Source organism: Rattus norvegicus, chromosome 2 (genome assembly GCF_021556685.1).
Source record: "Rattus norvegicus strain SHRSP/BbbUtx chromosome 2, alternate assembly SHRSP_T2T, whole genome shotgun sequence".
Lineage (NCBI taxonomy): Eukaryota > Metazoa > Chordata > Mammalia > Rodentia > Muridae > Rattus > Rattus norvegicus.
Genome location: NC_141535.1, coordinates 121,988,888 through 122,011,220, shown reverse-complemented (window position 1 = coordinate 122,011,220; position 22,333 = coordinate 121,988,888). Strand labels below are relative to the sequence as shown.

Here is a 22,333-nt window from a genome sequence, read left to right as displayed (position 1 = left end):
GCTCTCCATTCTTGAGCAGGAATTTAAGCACCATTGCAGGCTGGGAGGTAAACTCTTTGCAAATAACACAATCGATTGCCCATGTTTAAAGATTATATGGAGCTAGCAAACTGTTTGCACTTCATTAGAATCACCACAAATCAGAGCTCCCGCAGAACAGTTTCAAATGGAATGGCTGTGTGCCAGGGGGATCTCTGTGTGCTGCTTCCTAGTGATTATTTTGTATAATTTCAACTATGGGTTTAGTTTTTCAATGCAGTGTGCGGTGATAGCCTGAGTTGCCCCTGAAAGTGAGAAATCAGGGACCAAATACAAGTCCCAGCATTCAAACCTTTCCTTTGAATCCACACTGACCGTTCAATCCTAGTGGATTCCTGAAGGCTGGCAGAAGCTGTGCCCCTCCCAATGGTCTCCGAGAGCTGTTTGTTTCAAATGACACAGAGAAACAAAGATGCAGAAGCTTATGTGTAACCCCAGGAAAACTGTCATAAAAGTTACTGGCCCTAACTCAAGCTACCTAAAGACTATAACTTAATTTTTCTGACTTAAAGGTCATTATAACCAGTAACTATGTGTTAAAACTATATACATTTCATATTCCTGGGATTTTAAACACTTTTTAAAGAATGTGTGAAGAGAGAAATTGTTCTTATTTTGGCCAGCTAGGAAACTTCTCATCAAACCTGGAGGCTTACAGGACCCATGGGTCCAGTGAGGTGACATCTTGATGGATGCCTTCCCAGGCCCAGCCCCATCCCACGCCCACCCCTGCAGCCCACAGCTGTCAGACTTCAGCATGGAGGTGCTCCCCAGAGCTCCTCCCAGCCCACAGCTGTCAGACTTCAGCATGGAGGTGCCCCCCAGAGCTCCTCCCAGCCCACAGCTGTCAGACTTCAGCATGGAGGTGCTCCCCAGAGCTCCTCCCAGCCCACAGCTGTCAGACTTCAGCATGGAGGTGCTCCCCAGAGCTCCTCCCAGCCCACAGCTGTCAGACTTCAGCATGGAGGTGCTCCCCAGAGCTCCTCCCAGTCCAGAGCTGTCAGACTTCAGCATGGAGGTGCTCCCCAGAGCTCCTCCCAGCCCACAGCTGTCAGACTTCAGCATGGAGGTGCTCCCCAGAGCTCCTCCCAGCCCACAGCTGTCAGACTTCAGCATGGAGGTGCTCCCCAGAGCTCCTCCCAGTCCAGAGCTGTCAGACTTCAGCATGGAGGTGCCCCCCAGAGCTCCTCCCAGCCCACAGCTGTCAGACTTCAGCATGGAGGTGCTCCCCAGAGCTCCTCCCAGTCCATAGCTGTCAGACTTCAGCATGGAGGTGCTCCCCGAGCTCCTCCCAGCCCACAGCTGTCAGACTTCAGCATGGAGGTGCTCCCCGAGCTCCTCCCAGCCCACAGCTGTCAGACTTCAGCATGGAGGTGCTCCCCAGAGCTCCTCCCAGCCCACAGCTGTCAGACTTCAGCATGGAGGTGCTCCCCAGAGCTCCTCCCAGTCCAGAGCTGTCAGACTTCAGCATGGAGGTGCCCCCCAGAGCTCCTCCCAGCCCACAGCTGTCAGACTTCAGCATGGAGGTGCTCCCCAGAGCTCCTCCCAGTCCATAGCTGTCAGACTTCAGCATGGAGGTGCTCCCCGAGCTCCTCCCAGCCCACAGCTGTCAGACTTCAGCATGGAGGTGCTCCCCGAGCTCCTCCCAGCCCACAGCTGTCAGACTTCAGCATGGAGGTGCCCCCCAGAGCTCCTCCCAGCCCACAGCTGTCAGACTTCAGCATGGAGGTGCTCCCCGAGCTCCTCCCAGCCCACAGCTGTCAGACTTCAGCATGGAGGTGCTCCCCGAGCTCCTCCCAGCCCACAGCTGTCAGACTTCAGCATGGAGGTGCTCCCCGAGCTCCTCCCAGTCCACAGCTGTCAGACTTCAGCATGGAGGTGCTCCCCGAGCTCCTCCCAGTCCACAGCTGTCAGACTTCAGCATGGAGGTGCTCCCCAGAGCTCCACAAACCACCACAGAGCAGTTCAGTGGCTCTGAAGTTAACTCCTTCCCTCCCCTAATCCTAAGCCACGTCCCTTTCTGTAGCATGTTAACTACTCCGCTTTTGCTCCTGCTTTTGCCCCCCCAACCCACCCCAGGAAAGCATGCAAACATTGATTGTGAGGGTAAGAAGACAAGGAGAACTTGTAATAAATTTGAATGATCTTCTCCACACTGAGATTTCTGCAATTGCACTGATGTTCATGGTCCTAACTATGAGCCAAAAGGAGTGCTTGTTTTTTTTACGATGTAGGTTAGCTTTTTGCCACTGTAATAGAGCAGAGAGGGACAGGTGGAGAAGAGGAAAGATTTGGTTTGGCCCTTGGTTTCAGGGCCTTTGGCCATGGTCAGCTCTTGTATCTGCACTGAAGCAGGGTCCCAAAGTGGCAGAGGGAGAAGGGGTCAAGGGCAAGGTATATCCGTAATATACCATCCATACTGCAGGACATCTGTAATGCCCTGCTCCGTCCCACTAGGCCCAACTAACTATCAAATCCGTTGATGAAATTATAATTTCTACAACCCAGTTACTTCCAAATAGTGCCACCAGCCAGGGACCAAGTCTTTGCAATATGTGTCTTTAGAGTGACATTTAATATCTAAAATATAACAGAAAATCAATAAACGAGTCCTTATCATCAAAAGAGCATTTTATTTTTTTAAAAAGCAGATCATATGAAACATATAACATTATATCTTACACGGCAAAGATGCCCACGACTTCATTTTAAAAATTCATTCCAAAATTACAGATCATCATTTGAAGTTACCACAAAAAACTTATATTCTAAAAACGCTGGATAGCCCAATAGAAATAGAATTAATAAATGCATGCCATCTACCAAAATTAAATCATGCTGATGTAAATAACTTAAATAGACCAACTCAAGCAGTGAGATAGAAGCTTTCATTAAACCCTCGACTCAAAGAAAAGCTTAGGACCAGACAGATTCACTGCTCATCCTATCAAGCTGTTAAGGAAGACCTCAGTCCAGCTCTTCAGAATTTATTCCATACAATAACAAGTAAAGAAACACTACTAAATTCATTCTATGAGGTCAGTATTCTTCTAATGCCAAAACCAGGTAAAGATGCTGAGAGACAGAGAGAGAGAGAAAGAGAGAGAGAGAGAGAGAGACAGACAGACAGACACACAGACACACAGACACACACAGAGAGAAATCAAAACCATTTTCTTTGATGAACATAAATCCAATTTTTTAAAAAAAAACCCTTGAAAACAATTTGGGAACACATTAAGAAGATTATATATTAATTTTTCCAACCTATGAGCATAGAACATCTTTCCATGTTCTAGGATCTTCAGTGGCTTCCTTTCACTTCTTTAGTTAGATATGTTCTTTTGTTTTTTTAAATTTATTTTACCTAATCTTTTTCTCAGATGTCTTTATTCATTTCTTTTACGTACATGAGTGCTCTGTCTTCATAGCAAGCAGGCTTCGTTCCAGAAAGGCAAGGCTGGTTCAATATGTATATATAAATCAGCACTATAATAACGCATATAAATATACCTAAGGACAGAATCACATAGTCATTCCAAACCAGCACTGAAAGGATACTTGACAAGGCTCATGCCACCATGGTAAAATGGAGCCTTTAGAAAGAGATAAGGCACACCTGCCAGTTTTCTATCAAATGAAGGCAAACTGAGAGCATTTCCTACAAAATGAAGACCAAGACAAGGACATGCAACCTCTCTGCTCTTATCCAACATACCACTCCGGGTCTCAGCTATATCAGTCAGACATTTGAGAGACAGACATAAAAGAGATAGCAATACAATGGGAAGAAGTCAAACTATATTTGTGGATGACATGATTCTTAAGTTATAAGACCCAACTGAGTCTAATAGAAAACTCTTGGACTTCATAAACACAATAAAGTTTCAGGATACAACATCAATATTTAAAAAGTAGCTTTCATTTATAGCAACTTTGTACTCTCAGAGAATAAAATTAGGAAAAAATTCCATTCAAAATAGCTCCAAAAAACTAATTATTTAAGCATATATATCTAGGGGCTGGAGAGATGGCTCAGTGGTTAGGAGCACTTGAGTACTCTTCCAAACGTCTTGAGTTCAATTCTCACAACCATCTATAATGGAATCTGATTGTATATTCTGATCTGCATGAAGACAGAGCACTCATGTACGTAAAATAAATGAATAAAGAAAGCTGAAGAAAAGATCAGGTAAAATCAATTTTAAAAAAAGAACATATCTAACTAAAGAAGTGAAAGGAAGCCACAAAAGATCCTAGAGCATGGAAAGATGTTCTATGCTCATAGGCTAGAAAAATTAATACTGTGAAAATGATCCTACTGCTAAAACTAATTTACATATTTAATGCAATACCTATCAAAATTCCAATGTTATGTTTCACAGGCGTCAAAAACTACAAAACTTCATTTAGAATCACAAGAGATCATGAGTACTGAAAGCAAACCTAAGGAGAGAGAGCACAGCTGGAGATGTTACAGACAGGACCTAAAATCTACTACAGAGTTTTAGGGAGAAAGAAAACCAGTGGAGTAGAATAGAGGATCTGAAAAGGAAATGACAATATTTTCCCCACTTAATTTTTGAGAAAACAAAAACATGCATGGAGGCAGGAGGATAGTTTATCAACACATGGTTCTGGAAATACTTGATTTCTACCTAAGAAAAAAATTAGACTCTCAACTAAGGGGTAGAATACCTTAATTTGAAATTCAAAACACTAAAACTTCTAGAAAAAAGCAGAGGATACTTTCAAAGATATCTGGGGTAAGCAAGAACTTTTCGAATAGAATACCAATAGCACAGAAACCAGTCCCAAATATCAACAAATAGGATTTCATGAAAATTAAAATTAAAATTTTTAATTTCATAAAATAAAATAAAATAAAAATTGTTTTTGTATAAGCTAATACTGAAGGCTTACAAATAATTGTGGAAATTAAATACCAAAGAAAGAAAACTGCCAATCAATAAATGGGCAAATGAACTGAATGGACAACTTTCGAAGAAACACGAATGGCCAATAACTATTTCAAAAATGCCTTCTATGTTTGAGAGAAGCCTGAACCACTTAGAAGTCTCTCTGTCTCTCCCTCCCTCGCCACCCCACCCCACCCCCACACACATGCAAAACCATGAAGAACAAGAGAGGGAATGTAGGGAGGAAATGGGGGGTTCTCTTACTAGATTCCATCTTTTGAATGTTTCCTTCAACTTAGCTGAAGTGATAACATAATCAAAGACTTACAGCCATAAAGATTGAGTTCATTCCCCAGAATCCACATTAAAAAAGTTTTTAATTAAAAACAAATAAACAAGCATAGTAGAGCACGCATATGATCCCAACACAAGAGACAGCAGATCTCTGGGGCTCAACTAGACTACTTGATAAGTTCCAGGCCAAGTGAGCCTTGTCACAAAAAAATTAATTAATTAAAATAAAATAGAATCAGACAAGTAGATGACACCTGACGATGGTAGCTGAGATTGACCTATGTCTCCCACATGCAGGTGACATGGGAACACATGGACCCTGACATCAGTCTCCATCACGTCCCCAAAGCACAATACTACAGACGGAGTCTTCAATGCTTCGACCTGAGGAGAAGACTCAAGGTCCAACCCAGAGTATTGTTTCAATTATGGTGCTACCCCAATAATCACTGTAGACGGTAACAGCACATACCCCAGACAGATGACAGTCAGTAACAAAATGCAATTATAGAATATATTCTTCCGACGGTTGCCATGGAAGCAAAATCCAGCATTCTCCTCTCACAGCGTGTGTCCCTGGGGAAGAGTCTATGTTCTGCTAGAAAAGCATCTGGCAGCCATATTCCCTATGAGAACAGGGAAAAGTACAGTTACTATAATGGAAATAAGAGTAAAAGAGGAGAGTCGAATAGTTAATAAAGCTGTGAGAAAAGTTGAAGCTCTTTAATAAAGATAAATTTGGTTCTAATGAAAACAAGAGGCCTCTGGGAGCTATTTTGGTTGGCAAACCCTTGTAAAATGCTGGTGCATGGATTGGTAGACTGATATCCCCCACCTACTCAACCTCCTTTGGACCAAATTACAAATTAGCACAACCTTATGGTCATGAGGAAAAGACATACTACTGTTATTCTGCTAAACAAAGATAGTCAGAAGACAACCATTAGTGGCATAATGCTACTCCTGTAGATGGGAGTATCATTCAACCCTCAGAGCAACTGCTTCCTGATATCCATGACTGGACAACATGCAGAGAGTGAGAGACCTGGAGCACTCAACCCTAAATGCGATGTCTTCCCCACAAGGCTCAGAGATCTATGAGAAAGAGGAGGCAGACCGATTGTATGGCCCAGAGGTGGTGGATGACTCCAAAGAGACAATCTGTTCCAGATGCAGCAGGATTGATGAACTCATGAGACCATGAGAGCATGTACCAGGCCTTCACAAGTTCAAGCCAGACAGAAATCTCAGTACAGAGGAAGGGACATAGACAAAAATTCCCACTCACAGCCAAGAAGCTATTTGTAATTGATAGCTGCTGGGAGAGGAAAAATCAGTTTCTGTCAGTAGAGTGACACTGGGTGTAGCAAGCACACCCCAGAGTAGGCCACACGCTCTAAAGTAGTTGATCAAGACAAATCAGACTCTGTTTCATTGCGCTGTTTGTTTCTTCTTAAGAGAGAAAGAACATGAGTTTTGGAGGTAAAAGAGTATCAGGCAGGAGTTGAAGGAGAAAAATTATATAATACAAATATATTTTATGAAATTATGAAAAAATAAATAAAGGCCATGGCTAGGCTGTAGAGAGGAATAAAGTATTTGTCTCTCAAGTACATGCACCTGAGTTAAAGCTCCAAAACCCACATTTAAAAACCCAAGCATGCAAGGCAGCACACGTTTGTCATCCCAGCGATGGGGACCTGTGAAGACAGAAGGACCTGGGGCTTCCTGGGCACCTAGACAAGCTACTGGATGAGATCCAAGACAAGAGTCCCTGGTGTGTGTGTGTGTGTGTGTGTGTGTGTGTGTGTGTGTGTGTGTGTGTGTGTGTGTTGGTTTGTTTGTTTGTCTGTTTGTTTGTTTAAATCCCTACAAGGTTCTGGGATTGCAAGTGCCCCTGTGTTAGTTGTTTTTTGTTGCTATCCTAAAACACAATGGCCAAAGACAATGCATGAAAGAGAGAGTTTATCTTGGCTCACAGTTCCACAGGGGCAGTCCATAATTCAGGGCAGGCATGGCAGCAGGCACCCAGAGCAGGAAACTGAGATTGCATCTCAACCACACAGAGGAAGCAGAGAATATGAACTGGAAGGAGAACATTGCTATAAACTCTCAAAACACTTCCTCCAGTGTGGCTAAGGTGTTCTGAGACAGTGGTCCTCAACCCTTCGATACACTTCCTTGTGTTGTGGTGCCTCCCCAACCGTAAAATTATTTTGTTCCACTTCACAACTGTAATTTTGCAACTTTTATGAATTGTAATGTAAGTATCTGATATACAGCATATCGATAAGTGACCCCTGTGATAGGGTAACTTTACCCTCCAGTGGGGTTGCGATCCCAACTGAGAACCACTGTTGTAAAAGTTTCATAATCTCCCAACACAGTGCTATCAGCTGGAGACCAAATGTTCAAACACACGTGTCAGCTTACACTTTTCAAAACCTACTTTAATAAGTGTACTTAATGCTTTAACCTCCCTCTCAGACCACCACCCACCAGAGGTAGTGGAAAGGAAAGGTTAATGGGGCAAAGAAGGAGGTGGACATGTTTAGAAATAGTTCTTTGAGACAAATCCAATCTGCATTGCCAGGATATCAGCAGCTTAGTTCACACAAATCATCAGCGGTAGATAGTTCAATCCACTCACAAACACCAGTCACAAATCAACCCAGAAGAATCCACCAGGTTCTACCAATCAGCCCAAGTTCACAGAAACAGCAAGAAGCCACCAGAACATCATCAGAAGTTCTTCGGTGCTTTTCTCTCTACAAAGTCATGACAAACAATGACCCGCAAAGAATGTAAGGCGAACCAATACCACACAGAGTCATCCACTGCCTGTTGGGTTATATTTATATCCTTTCCAAACATCACATGTCCTCTCAAGCATCCACTCTAGCAAAATATCACATATGCCCTTTTCCCAGGCAGCTTCCAGAGAAACACCACACGTCTGTTCTCAGCAAAACATCCTCATAAGACAGCTTCCAAAAAACATCACATGACACAACCAATTCTCCAAAGAAATCGGAGATTTCTGCTTCACACGAAAGCCTGTAGAGGTCTCATTCAGACCTCCACAGTCCCTGTAGTGGCTTGCTTATATGGTGTGAGGTCACAGTCCATCCCATTTGTCAGTGTTAATTACTTGTTCTTTTATTATGATTATGAAAAACAAATTCTTTCACAATTAACTGGCTATGCATTGCTATCATAAATCAAATATCAGTGCAAGGTATACATCTCTGTGTCTTACTTTCTTTTCTTCTTGCTATGATACATGCTCTGATTAAAGCAACTTAGGGGAGAAAGGGTTTGTTTTGACTTACAGTTCCATGTCTAGTCCATCACTGGAGGAAGCAACAAAAGAGGCTCAAGACAACGGTCACACTACATCCGCAGTCAGGAATGCTCAGCTAGCTTCTTCTGCTCTTACAAAGTTTAGGATCCCTGCCTAAGGAATTGTTCCACCCAAATGGGTGGACACTCACAGGCATGCCTACAGGTCAATCTGACTCAGACAATCTTTTGTCTTTTACTGAGACTGCAGTCTCAGGGGATTCTCCACTGTGAAGGTAATAAGTAAAACTAACCACTCTAACTTGCAAGCCATTCTTTCTTTTCATCCCATTCTTCTATTTGCATATTTCTATGACTACTAGACTCACTTAACAATAATAGCATTATAATAAGTTTGGTATTTAGCAGAGCAAATCACCATTGGTGCTTCTATATAAATATTGGAACCAACTTGTCAAATTATAAATAATCTTCTGGAACCAGCATGATGGCTCAGTATGATAAGGCATTTGTCACTTGGTGATGTAAACTTCACAACCTGAGTGGGATCGCTGGAACCCACACAAGAGTGGAAAGAGAAAACTGACTTCACAAGGTTTTCCTCTGACCTCCACAGTTGTACTGTAGCACATCCATGTGAATACTCATGCAGACTTGGTGAGTGTGAGCATGTGCACGTGCATGCATACACACAATAACAAATAAAAATTTTAAAATAATGAAAAAACAAACTATTGCAACGTTGACTCCATCAATCCTGGAATATTAATGTCTCATTTCATTGAGATGTATCACATATGTTTACATAATTCTGTAAGTTTCCTGTACAGAGCTTAATGAAGTTTTTTAAGATGTTTCCAGGTATCTGGTGTTTCCAATGTCACTAAAGGGCATTTTGACTCCATTTCATAAGTACTCATCTTTGGTTGATCGAAAAACAATTTCTTATATATTTTATTTTGCGTGTACATGTGTTTATGCGTACATGAGGAGGCCAGGAGTCCACATCAGGCATCTTCCTTAGTCTTTCTCCACTTTAATTTTTTTTTAGACAGAGTCTCTCAGTAAACCTAGTAGTATAGTTCCCAACTTAGGGAGAGAAAGCAGCCAGCAAGCCCCAGGTGCCTCTCCCTCCCCAGGGCTGAGGTTACAGGAGCACACACTGCACCCCGGTTTTCAGGAGTGTTAGAGATGTGAACTCGGGGTCTCGTTCTTGTACATCAAGTTCTTTACCAATTGGGCCATCTTCTAGGACCCCACCAAACAATTTATTTTTAAATGATTTTCTGTCGAGTATCTTTTTACATGATATTTTATTAGTACTTCGAGATTCCGTACACACATGCAACCTGTTCGGGTCCTATTCACCAGCACTACTACTCCTAATGTCTCCCAGCTCTGCCTGCTATGCTCCACCACCTCTGAACTTTGTACCCTTTTTTTCTTCCCTGTAGCCCACAGAGTACAGCTTGTGCTGCCTATACATTGCCCACAGACATATGCATGTAAGGCCATCACGGGAGGTCCACCTAACAGGAGCCAACAAGCAAACAGACAAACCTGTCTTCAGGTATGTTCGCAAATGCCTTTTATCCCAGCACCTGGGAGGGAGAGGCAAGTGGATCTTGTCAGCTCCATACAAGTTTGGTCTACACAGAGAGTTTCAAGACAGTTAGGGGTACCTAGTGAGACTGGGGGTGGGGAGACGGAGAGAGAGAGACAGAGAGACAGAGACAGACAGAGAGACAGAGAGAGAGAGAGAGGAGACTGACTCTCCCTCCCCTAGAAGCTAGCCCTTGTCTATACCCCCTCAGCCAGAGGTTCCTGGGCAGGTCTGTATATGCCTTCACTCCGTCCAGCAATCTTGAAATGATTATCTATGAATTCCTAGGTTTTCCTAACTCACGCAACTAAATCACTTTCCAACCACAGCGCATTTTTTTAACCTCCTTCCAACCTCTACAAATGTCAGTTCTTGGGTTAGGGATATCTCTTAGCAAGCACAAGACTCTGGGTTGGATCCATTGTATTAAGATTATGAAGCAATGTTAAAGTAATCGTTTCCTTATTCTAGTAGTTTCTAAGAGTTTAATATCTTCAATATTTATAATTTAATGTTATATTCAGTATATTTTTTTCTCAAATACCCTTTATCAATAATATGCCTGTAATTTACAGCTCACTAAGTACTCTTGCCATGACTGGATTCTGAGGTTCAACAAAGGCCTTGCTATTTGAATTGATGACTCTTGGCTTTAACCCATAATCAGAAAAAATAATTCAACCCGATCACAATGTTTTTTTTTCAAATATATTGTTGAATGATTGGCTAAAGATGTGGCATCTGAATTTATGAATTTCAAATTTGTCAGTTTGGGAGGGCTTTCGTTTTATTGTCAATTTTCTGGGTTTTTAACTTGGATTTTTGTTTGTTTGTTTTGTTTTGTTTGTTTAATCAACATTATTTCAGAAACACAAAGTAAGTAACTGATTTTCCTCTTTGTATGTTTTGGAGTAAAATGTGCCCAATCCGTATAATAACTTCAGTGTTTGGAAGACTCTTCAGTTAAAATAATCTATTCCTTAAGTTTTCCTTGTAGGAAAATGTCCTAGCTACTGGCTCATTGTCTTTGATGGTTATGGCACTACTAAATTTAGATTTTTTAAAAAAAAATGGAACTTAAGAAGATTTGGCTCCCTCCATCTGGGTCTATAATATGAGACATATGACCACTAATGGATTTAAATTCTTTCATTCTCTCCTCTTGTGACATACTTAATAGCCATCTGAGGCAACCCCATGCCAGGACACCTGTGCCGTAAGGGGCTCCAGTTACACTGAGAAAGGGAAGCAGGTGAGAACGGAGTGCTTCTCTTGGCCGAGACAGCTGCTTCCTGTCACTGCCGTGTGGCACGTTGTCTTCCTGTGTCTCCATGCCTGATACCACAGTAGTTATGAGCAATGGATGTGGGTTTCCCTTCACAGTGACACCAGGATCTCCCCAGCGCAAGGCACCGCTCACTAACTCCCATGATTCAACCTCCTAGGAAACGTCCGCCTGCAGATCTTCTGGGAGCACTGCTGTTGTGGTGGACACACACCACAGTATTGCAGACTCTGTGTTTTCAAACCACACGAACTACCCCGTGTGGTGCACATCTCGGGAGGGTGGGACCTGATCAGTCCTCTACACCTCTGCTGTGTTCTGCTGCCAGAGCCCGTAATCACCATAAAACAGGTTGATTTCAGCCTGGGGTTGTGCTGGAAAATGACGGTTTGACTTCTTATTGGCACTTTGAAGAGAACATAGTCTTCTCCGGTTATTGTGCTCCTAGCACTAAAATATTGAGAAATAGACTTTCCATATGCAGTATAAGAAAAACAGCGAAAACCTAAGATGTATTCCCACTGCCCGTAATTTTTATTAGCTTTTTAAGAAAGCCCAGTGCCCATCAGCCCCAGCTCTTGTTAGTTTTATTGATGCAGTATAGACAATCCATAATCAAAACCATTGGCAAAACTGGTCGGCCCCTCTGCTGCTGCCCCAAAATTGGCAGAAAATTCTCATTTAGAATTTGTAAGAAAAACCCAGAGGAAGCTTGCAGAAATCCTTTATGCCATATTTCCCGGCAATGGAATATTTTCCTGCCTTTGAAAGAGTAATTAAATTTTACTTCAGCAGAAGTGTAAATCCAGGTGGTACGTGGGATACCATCCCCCCTCCAGTCATCCTTACCGACGCAACACCACACTCACTTACAATAAGCAGGATCCTTTGTAAAGCATTGGTTCAGTTTCTCGTGTGTGTGTGTGTGTGTGTGTGTGTGTGTGTATGTGTGTGTGCGCGCGCGCGCATGTGTGGTGTGTGAGATGTATGAATGCTGGTGTGCATATGACGCAGTGGGAATCAACCACTTTGTGGAGTGAGTTCTTTCTTTCTTTCCACCTTTCCCGTGTCTCCTGGAATCGAACTCAGTCTACCATCAGCCTTGAGCAGCAAGCGCTTTACCCGCTTGAGCCAATTAATCAACCTAGTATCCCCCCTTTTGACCACGCTTCCAAATGTGAAGTCAGAGGCCGTGAATATAAAATACGTTCCTGCGGAGCACGGAAGGAAGAAGGTTTGGATCTGAGCCAGCTTTGCAAGCCAGGACGGATCTCAGTGTGGCCTGGTGCTGCCAGGACCCTTCCCTCAGTGCTGCACTGGGCTTTGGGCAAAAACCACAGGGCAGTTCAAGACACTGAACATGCCTCAGAATTACTTCCTGCAGGTGGATGGGGGAGGGTCAATGGCCCCATTTGGTCTAACCCAGCTCCTCTCTCTCCATCTCGGGTTATGTCAGCACTGTGCTGAGTTTGACCGAGTGAACTACAGCATCAGACGGGAGGCTGGATTCTCACCAAAAGGAGCTGGACGTGCAGTGTAGGGATGCTTACATGGATCCAGGGTGTCTTTCCTCAGTAAAGGCTGCACTTAAAATGTATGCTCCCGGGGTTGGGGATTTAGCTCAGTGGTAGAGCGCTTGCCTAGGAAGCGCAAGGCCCTGGGTTCGGTCCCCAGCTCCGAAGGAAAAAAAAAAAAAGAACCAAAAAAAAGTATGCTCCCAATAACTTTTAAGCAAACATAGGAATATAGCATGGTTTGAATTCAACTGTGAATCCTTAAAAGGACCCCTGACCTCAATGAGTCACATGACCAACTTCCAGGCAGACAGCTTTACAGGTGAGTGCAAGATGTTCGACTGTGACACAGTTAAAGTCGACTGAACCTCATGTTGTCCTGATGAGCACAGGGGACCTACTGATGAAAATGAAAGCTTACTGTGGCCTCAATACCTCTGCCCACAAGCCCTACTTTACAGGGAAGATGACATACTGTAGAGGTCCTGACAGGTTCATCCGCCATGTGTCACTGAAGTCTGTTGTCTGAGCCCGTAGGAAGTCAGAAGACAGGTAGTTCAGAAATGCAAGCCTGGGACTGAGAGAAGGCAGACAACAGTGTAACCGGGGAGTAAGGGGGAAGGGAAGTTGTGAAGGAGCCTCCTGAGAGGGGCAAAGAAGGGCTTTGTAGACCTGAAAGGGAGGGGCCAAACACCTCATTCTCCAAAACCTGGAGTTCTCCTTCTCTCCTCCAAGAAAGTTTTCTTTTTTTTTTATTAACTTGAGTATTTCTTATATACATTTCAAGTGTTATTCCCTTTCCCGGTTTCCGGGCAAACATCCCCCTCCCCCCTCCCCTTCCTTATGGGTGTTCCCCTCCCAACCCTCCCCCCATTGCCGCCCTCCCCCCATAGTCTAGTTCACTGGGGGTTCAGTCTTAGCAGGACCCAGGGCTTCCCCTTCCACTGGTGCTCTTACTAGGATATTCATTGCTACCTATGAAGTCAGAGTCCAGGGTCAGTCCATGTATAGTCTTTAGGTAGTGGCTTAGTCCCTGGAAGCTCTGGTTGCTTGGCATTGTTGTACTTTTGGGGTCTCGAGACCCTTCAAGCTCTTCCAGTTCTTTCTCTGATTCCTTCAACGGGGGACCTATTCTCAGTTCAGTGGTTTGCTGCTGGCATTCGCCTCTGTATTTGCTGTATTCTGGCTGTGTCTCTCAGGAGCGATCTACATCCGGCTCCTGTCGGTCTGCACTTCTTTGCTTCATCCATCTTGTCCAATTGGGTGGCTGTATATGTATGGGCCACATGTGGGGCAGGCTCTGAATGGGTGTTCCTTCAGTCTCTGTTTTAATCTTTGCCTCTCCCTTCCCTGCCAAGGGTATTCTTTTTCCTCATTTAAAGAAGGAGTGAAGCATTCACATTTTGATCATCCGTCTTGAGTTTGGTTTGTTCTAGGCATCTAGGGTAATTCAAGCATTTGGGCTAATAGCCACTTATCAATGAGTGCATACCATGTATGTCTTTCTGTGATTGGGTTAGCTCACTCAGGATGATGTTTTCCAGTTCCAACCATTTGCCTACGAATTTCATAAACTCGTTGTTTTTGATAGCTGAGTAATATTCCATTGTGTAGATGTACCACATTTTCTGTATCCATTCCTCTGTTGAAGGGCATCTGGGTTCTTTCCATTTTCTGGCTATTATAAATAAGGCTGCGATGAACATAGTGGAGCACGTGTCTCTTTTATATGTTGAGGCATCTTTTGGGTATATGCCCAAGAGAGGTATAGCTGGATCCTCAGGCAGTTCAATGTCCAATTTTCTGAGGAACCTCCAGACTGATTTCCAGAATGGTTTTACCAGTCTGCAATCCCACCAACAATGGAGGAGTGTTCCTCTTTCTCCACATCCTCGCCAGCATCTGCTGTCACCTGAGTTTTTGATCTTAGCCATTCTCACTGGTGTGAGGTGAAATCTCAGGGTTGTTTTGATTTGCATTTCCCTTATGACTAAAGATGTTGAACATTTCTTTAGGTGTTTCTCAGCCATTCGGCATTCCTCAGCTGTGAATTCTTTGTTTAGCTCTGAACCCCATTTTTTACTTGTTTCCCTGCGGTCTAACTTCTTGAGTTCTTTGTATATTTTGGATATAAGGCCTCTATCTGTTGTAGGATTGGTAAAGATCTTTTCCCAATCTGTTGGTTGCCGTTTTGTCCTAACCACAGTGTCCTTTGCCTTACAGAAGCTTTGCAGTTTTATGAGATCCCATTTGTCGATTCTTGATCTTAGAGCATAAGCCATTGGTGTTTTGTTTAGGAAATTTTTTCCAGTGCCCATGTGTTCCAGATGCTTCCCTAGTTTTTCTTCTATTAGTTTGAGTGTGTCTGGTTTGATGTGGAGGTCCTTGATCCACTTGGACTTAAGCTTTGTACAGGGTGAAAAGCATGGATCGATCTTCATTCTTCTACATGTTGACTTCCAGTTGAACCAGCACCATTTGCTGAAAATGCTATCTTTTTTCCATTGGATGGTTTTGGCTCCTTTGTCAAAAATCAAGTGACCATAAGTGTGTGGGTTCATTTCTGGGTCTTCAATTCTATTCCATTGGTCTATCTGTCTGTCTCTGTACCAATACCATGCAGTTTTTATCACTATTGCTCTGTAATACTGCTTAAGTTCAGGGATAGTGATTCCCCCTGAAGTCCTTTTATTGTTGAGGATAGCTTTAGCTATCCTGGGTTTTTTGTTATTCCAGATGAATTTGCAAATTGTTCTGTCTAACTCTTTGAAGAATTGGATTGGTATTTTGATGGGGATTGCATTGAATCTGTAGATTGCTTTTGGTAAAATGGCCATTTTTACTATATTAATCCTGCCAATCCATGAGAATGGGAGATCTTTCCATCTTCTGAGGTCTTCTTCAATTTCCTTCTTCAGTGTCTTGAAGTTCTTATTGTACAGATCTTTTACTTGCTTGGTTAAAGTCACACCGAGGTACTTTATATTATTTGGGTCTATTATGAAGGGTGTCGTTTCCCTAATTTCTTTCTCGGCTTGTTTCTCTTTTGTATAGAGGAAGGCAACTGATTTATTTGAGTTAATTTTATACCCAGCCACTTTGCTGAAGTTGCTTATCAGCTTTAGTAGTTCTCTGGTGGAACTTTTGGGATCACTTAAATATACTATCATGTCATCTGCAAATAGTGATATTTTGACCTCTTCTTTTCCGATCTGTATCCCCTTGATCTCCTTTTGTTGTCTGATTGCTCTGGCTAGAACTTCAAGAACTATATTGAATAAGTAGGGAGAGAGTGGGCAGCCTTGTCTAGTCCCTGATTTTAGTGGGATTGCTTCAAGTTTCTCTCCATTTAGTTTAATGTTAGCAACTGGTTTGCTGTATATGGCTTTTACTATGGTTAGGTATGGGCCTTGAATTCCTATTCTTTCCAGGACTTTTATCATGAAGGGGTGTTGAGTTTTGTCAAATGCTTTCTCAGCATCTAATGAAACGATCATGTGGTTCTGTTCTTTCAGTTTGTTTATATAATGGATCACATTGATGGTTTTCCGTATATTAAACCATCCCTGCATGCCTGGGATGAAGCCTACTTGATCATGGTGGATGATTGTTTTGATGTGCTCTTGAATTCGGTTTGCCAGAATTTTATTGAGTATTTTTGCGTTGATATTCATAAGGGAAATTGGTCTGAAGTTCTCTTTCTTTGTTGTGCCTTTGTGTGGTTTAGGTATAAGAGTAATTGTGGCTTCGTAGAAGGAATTCGGTAGGGCTCCATCTGTTTCAATTTTGTGGAATAGTTTGGATAATATTGGTATGAGGTCTTCTATGAAGGTTTGATAGAATTCTGCACTAAACCCGTCTGGACCTGGGCTCTTTTTGGTTGGGAGACCTTTAATGACTGCTTCTATTTCCTTAGGAGTTATGGGGTTGTTTAACTGGTTTATCTGTTCCTGATTTAACTTCGATACCTGGTATCTGTCTAGGAAATTGTCCATTTCCTGAAGATTTTCAAGTTTTGTTGAATATATAGGTTTTTATAGTAAGATCTGATGATTTTTTGAATTTCCTCTGAATCTGTAGTTATGTCTCCCTTTTCATTTCTGATTTTGTTAATTTGGACGCACTCTCTGTGTCCTCTCGTTAGTCTGGCTAAGGGTTTATCTATCTTGTTGATTTTCTCAAAGAACCAACTTTTGGTTCTGTTGATTCTATCTATGGTCCCTTTTGTTTCTACTTGGTTGATTTCAGCTCTGAGTTTGATTATTTCCTGCCTTCTACTCCTCCTGGGTGTATTTGCTTCTTTTTGTTCTAGAGCTTTTAGGTGTGCTGTCAAGCTGCTGACATATGCTCTTTCCTGTTTCTTTCTGCAGGCACTCAGCGCTATGAGTTTTCCTCTTAGCACAGCTTTCATTGTGTCCCATAGGTTTGGGTATGTTGTACCTTCATTTTCATTAAATTCTAAAAAGTTTTTAATTTCTTTCTTTATTTCTTCCTTGACCAGGTTATCATTGAGTAGAACATTGTTCAATTTCCACGTATATGTGGGCATTCTTCCCTTATTGTTATTGAAGACCAGTTTTAGGCCGTGGTGGTCCGATAGCACGCATGGGATTATTTCTATCTTTTTGTACCTGTTGAGGCCTGTTTTTTGACCAATTATATGGTCAATTTTGGAGAAAGTACCATGAGGAGCTGAGAAGAAGGTATATCCTTTTGCTTTAGGATAGAATGTTCTATAAATATCCGTTAAGTCCATTTGGCTCATGACTTCTCTTAGTCTGTCGACATCACTGTTTAATTTCTGTTTCCATGATCTGTCCATTGATGAGAGTGGGGTGTTGAAATCTCCCACTATTATTGTGTGAGGTGCAATGTGTGTTTTGAGCTTTAGTAAGGTTTCTTTTACGTAGGATTGAGAGTTCATCTTGGTGGATTTTTCCTTTGATGAATATGAAGTGTCCTTCCTTATCTTTTTTGATGCCTTTTAGTTGAAAATTGATTTTATTTGATATTAGAATGGCTACTCCAGCTTGCTTCTTCTGACCATTTGCTTGGAAAGTTGTTTTCCAGCCTTTCACTCTGAGGTAGTGTCTGTCTTTGTCTCTGAGGTGTGTTTCCTGTAGGCAGCAGAATGCAGGGTCCTCGTTGCGTATCCAGTTTGTTAATCTATGTCTTTTTATTGGGGAGTTGAGGCCATTGATATTGAGAGATATTAAGGAATAGTGATTATTGCTTCCCGTTATATTCATATTTGGATGTGAGGTTATGTTTGTGTGCTTTCATTCTCTTTGTTTTGTTGCCAAGACGATTAGTTTCTTGCTTCTTCTAGGGTATAGCTTGCCTCCTTATGTTGGGCTTTACCATTTATTATCCTTTGTAGTGCTGGATTTGTAGAAAGATATTGTGTAAATTTGGTTTTGTCATGAAATATCTTGGTTTCTCCATCAATGTTAATTGAGAGTTTTGCTGGATACAGTAACCTGGGCTGGCATTTGTGTTCTCTTAGGGTCTGTATGACATCAGTCCAGGATCTTCTGGCCTTCATAGTTTCTGGCGAGAAGTCTGGTGTGATTCTGATAGGTCTGCCTTTATATGTTACTTGATCTTTTTCCCTTACTGCTTTTAATATTCTTTCTTTATTTTGTGTGTTTGGTGTTTTGACAACTATGTGACGGGAGGTGTTTCTTTTCTGGTCAAATCTATTTGGAGTTCTGTAGGCTTCCTGTATGTCTATGGGTATCTCTTTTTTTAGGTTAGAGAAGTTTTCTTCTATGATTTTGTTGAAGATATTTACTGGTCCTTTGAGCTGGGAGTCTTCACTCTCTTCTATACCTATTATCCTTAGGTTTGATCTTCTCATTGAGTCCTGGATTTCCTGTATGTTTTGGACCAGTAGCTTTTTCCGCTTTACATTATCTTTGACAGTTGAGTCAATGATTTCTATGGAATCTTCTGCTCCTGAGATTCTCTCTTCCATCTCTTGTATTCTGTTGGTGAAGCTTGTATCTACAGCTCCTTGTCTCTTCTTTTGGTTTTCTATATCCAGGGTTGTTTCCATGTGTTCTTTCTTGATTGCTTCTATTTCCATTTTTAATTCCTTCAACTGTTTGATTGTGTTTTCCTGGAATTCTTTCAGGGATTTTTGTGACTCCTCTCTATGGGCTTCTACTTGTTTATTTATGTTTTCCTGGAATTCTTTCAGGGATTTTTGTGTCTCCTCTCTATGGGCTTCTACTTGTTTATTTATGTTTTCCTGGAATTCTTTCAGACATTTTTGCGATTCCTCTCTGTAGGCTTCTACTTGTTCTCTAAGGGAGTTCTTTACGTCTTTCTTGAAGTCCTCCAGCATCATGATCAAAAATGATTTTGAAACTAGATCTTGCTTTTCTGGTGTGTTTGGATATTCCATGTTTGTTTTGATGGGAGAATTGGGCTCCGATGGTGCCATGTAGTCTTGGTTTCTGTTGCTTGGGTTCCTGCGCTTGCCTCTCGCCATCAGATTATCTCTAGTGTTACTTTGTTCTGCTATTTCTGACAGTGGCTAGACTGTCCTATAAGCCTGTGTGTCAGGAGTGCTGTAGACCTGTTTTCCTCTCTTTCAGTCAGTTATGGGGACAGAGTGTTCTGCTTTCGGGCGTGTAGTTTTTCCTCTCTACAGGTCTTCAGCTGTTCCTGTGGGCCTGTGTCTTGAGTTCACCAGGCAGCTTTCTTGCAGCAGAAAAGTTGGTCTTACCTGTGGTCCCGAGGCTCAAGTTCGCTCGTGGGGTGCTGCCCACGGGCTCTCTGCAGCGGCAGCAACCAGGAAGACCTGTGCCGCCCCTTCCGGGAGCTTCAGTGCACCAGGGTTCCAGATGGTCTTTGGCTTTTTCCTCTGGCATCCGAGATGTGTGGGCAGAGAGCAGTCTCTTCTGGTTTCCCAGGCTTGTCTGCCTCTCTGAAGGTTTAGCTCTCCCTCCCACGGGATTTGGGTGCAGAGAACTGTTTATCCGGTCTGTTTCCTTCAGGTTCCGGCAGTGTCTCAGGCAGGGGTCCTGCCGCTCCTGGGCCCTCCCCCACGGGAGCCCAGAGGCCTTATACAGTTTCCTCTTGGGCCAGGGATGTGGGCAGGGGTGAGCAGTGTTGGTGGTCTCTTCCGCTCTGCAGCCTCAGGAGTGCCCACCTGACCAGGCAGTTGGGTCTCTCTCTCATGGGGTCTGGGAGCAGAGAGATGCTGCGGGCCGGGATCCTCGGGTCCAAGAAAGTTTTTAATAAAGAAAATCATCGAAGAGAACACTACAGGCCCGCATTGCAGAATTAGCATATGAAAAGAAAAGTTGGCAAAGAGAAAGGTAGGAACCCAACTCCCCTCCCCCTACCGCCACACTATGCCAAATAAATTGATCCTTGCCTGCACCAGCCTTGAGTATGTACACACACACACACACACACACACACACACACACACACACACACATTTTACATACGCATATTTACAACAGTTGTCTGTCTGGGGCCTCCTGCCAGAGGCCCATACAGAGCATAGGCACAGAGGTACTTTGGTGTCTGAACTGACCTGTAGCTTATTATAATATTCAAACATACATCCCTGGGCGGAGGTTTAAGATGCTAAGGACATACATATAGAACTACATATAACAAAGCAAAGAGAGACTATGTATGAGCCAAAAGCTTCCCCTATGTGACATAAACGCCCCAACTCATTGCACTATGGGACAATCCTGAAGCTAAACCGTCTCTCTTTCCTCCAAATTGCTTCCTCCCTCAGGCACATGTTTCTTCCTAATGCACCATCCCTGACTCTAATATAACCAAACATCTCTGCTCGAACCCTTGCTTCAGGAACTAAGAACCAGGAACCCTGCCAAGGTACCACTGAACCCCAATATAAGCTGATGCAGGGGTGCTCTTATTTCCCTCTCCTAAAACATCCTACAAATGCACCAAGCATAGCACACTGGACATTGAAGGAACCAAATCTGCTACAAGTTAGTGTGAATGATGCTGGCGATTAGCTAGGGTTAAAAAATCAAATTAGCTATCACCCCTTAGAGGCATTGCAGGTGTGGCTGCTGTGTCACCTGCCTGTGCCTCAGAAGGTGGCAGAGAGGAGAGAGGCTCTGTCTCTGCTCAGTGTTCTGACCTGTGAACGTCTGAATGGTTAGTAGCCTTACACTCCCTGACAAAAGGAAGCTTGAGATAACCACCAGTCCAGCACCTCAAAGGTCTGCCTGGCTCGGATGGTGGGGATCAAGACCACAGCTGGGTTCTCGGGCCCCAGGCAGGAGTGAGCCCAAGACAAATGACTCTTGCATGGAGCCACTCAGGTGGGCTCCGGTGAGAATCAAGTTCTAGATAACCACCAGACCAGCATGTGGGGCCTGGACAGGGAGCTAGCCTGAGATGAACACCAGTCTGCTGCCTCTTAAACCTTCAAGGAACAGGGAGAGGAGAAGCATGCCCAAGATGACTCCTGCCCAGCAGTGTAATGTATGAGTGGGGCTTAGCACCCCTGAGACCACTGGACTCCTGAGACTCTAGACATTCAGAGATTCCACTCCTGAGATGACCTCAGACACTCAGAGAGCCCATACACCACTAAGAGGAACAAGTGGTGGAGAAATGGAAGAGAAAGAGAAACAGAAGGATATGGGCACAATGAAGAAAGGCAGAACTGGAGACTTGAGGGTAGTGAGGAACAGCCTGATGTGAATAGCCCATGATCTCACCTGGAACCATGGTGGGGTCCTAGCCTGTGATGTCACTGGGGACCACATGTGTCCATGGCCCTGCAGCAGCAAGGATGTGTTAGTGCCAAAGGCCAGCCTGGTCTATACTCCCACCCTAGGACATGTCGACCTCTGAAGCTTATACAGAATTGGCCCCACCCCTCACCTGGGCATCATGGGAGACCTGGCCCTGGACTTGTGAGAGTAGGAGAGCAGGCCCTGCCCCTCACCCTCTGCAGCACTCAGGAGAGCAGGCTCTGCTCCTTGCCTGGGCAACAGGGTACAGCTTGCTCTGGTGGTGGGGGTTGCTGGTGAACAGGCCCCAGGGGACATAAGAGCAGAAGAACCAGTGGACTGACCATCTCAGATACCTCTCAAGCCCAGATCCAGGGTTTTTAAGTGGCCCACCCCAACGTCTACACCATCAATGAACTGCTGGAGTCTAGAAAGGGGCTGCTCCTATCGATTCAAAGTGACATAATCTCCAAGAGGAGTCCCAGTATTGATAGAATAGCAGATGCCAGAGGCCCCATAATAGACCAACAAGCCATTGCAATGAACACTTGCAAGCGAAGAAATGTGGACAAAAGTATACTGTGGGACACACTGTGACACACTACAGCTTCTACAATGAGGATTTTCCCCCTCTG

General features: G+C 43.4%; 1 long non-coding RNA gene and 1 other non-coding gene across 7 annotated transcripts in view; one reads left to right on the top strand and one right to left on the bottom strand.

Annotated features, from left to right (window-relative positions):
- LOC108350243 (uncharacterized) overlaps positions 1-22,333 on the bottom strand; it is a 302,908-nt gene that overhangs the window by 198,147 nt on the left and 82,428 nt on the right. The gene's annotated exons all lie outside the window — the stretch shown is intronic.
- Positions 20,995-21,131, top strand: LOC120101292 (small nucleolar RNA SNORA17). Its single transcript, XR_015679370.1, has one exon. It is a non-coding gene; the product is annotated as a small nucleolar RNA SNORA17 (small nucleolar RNA).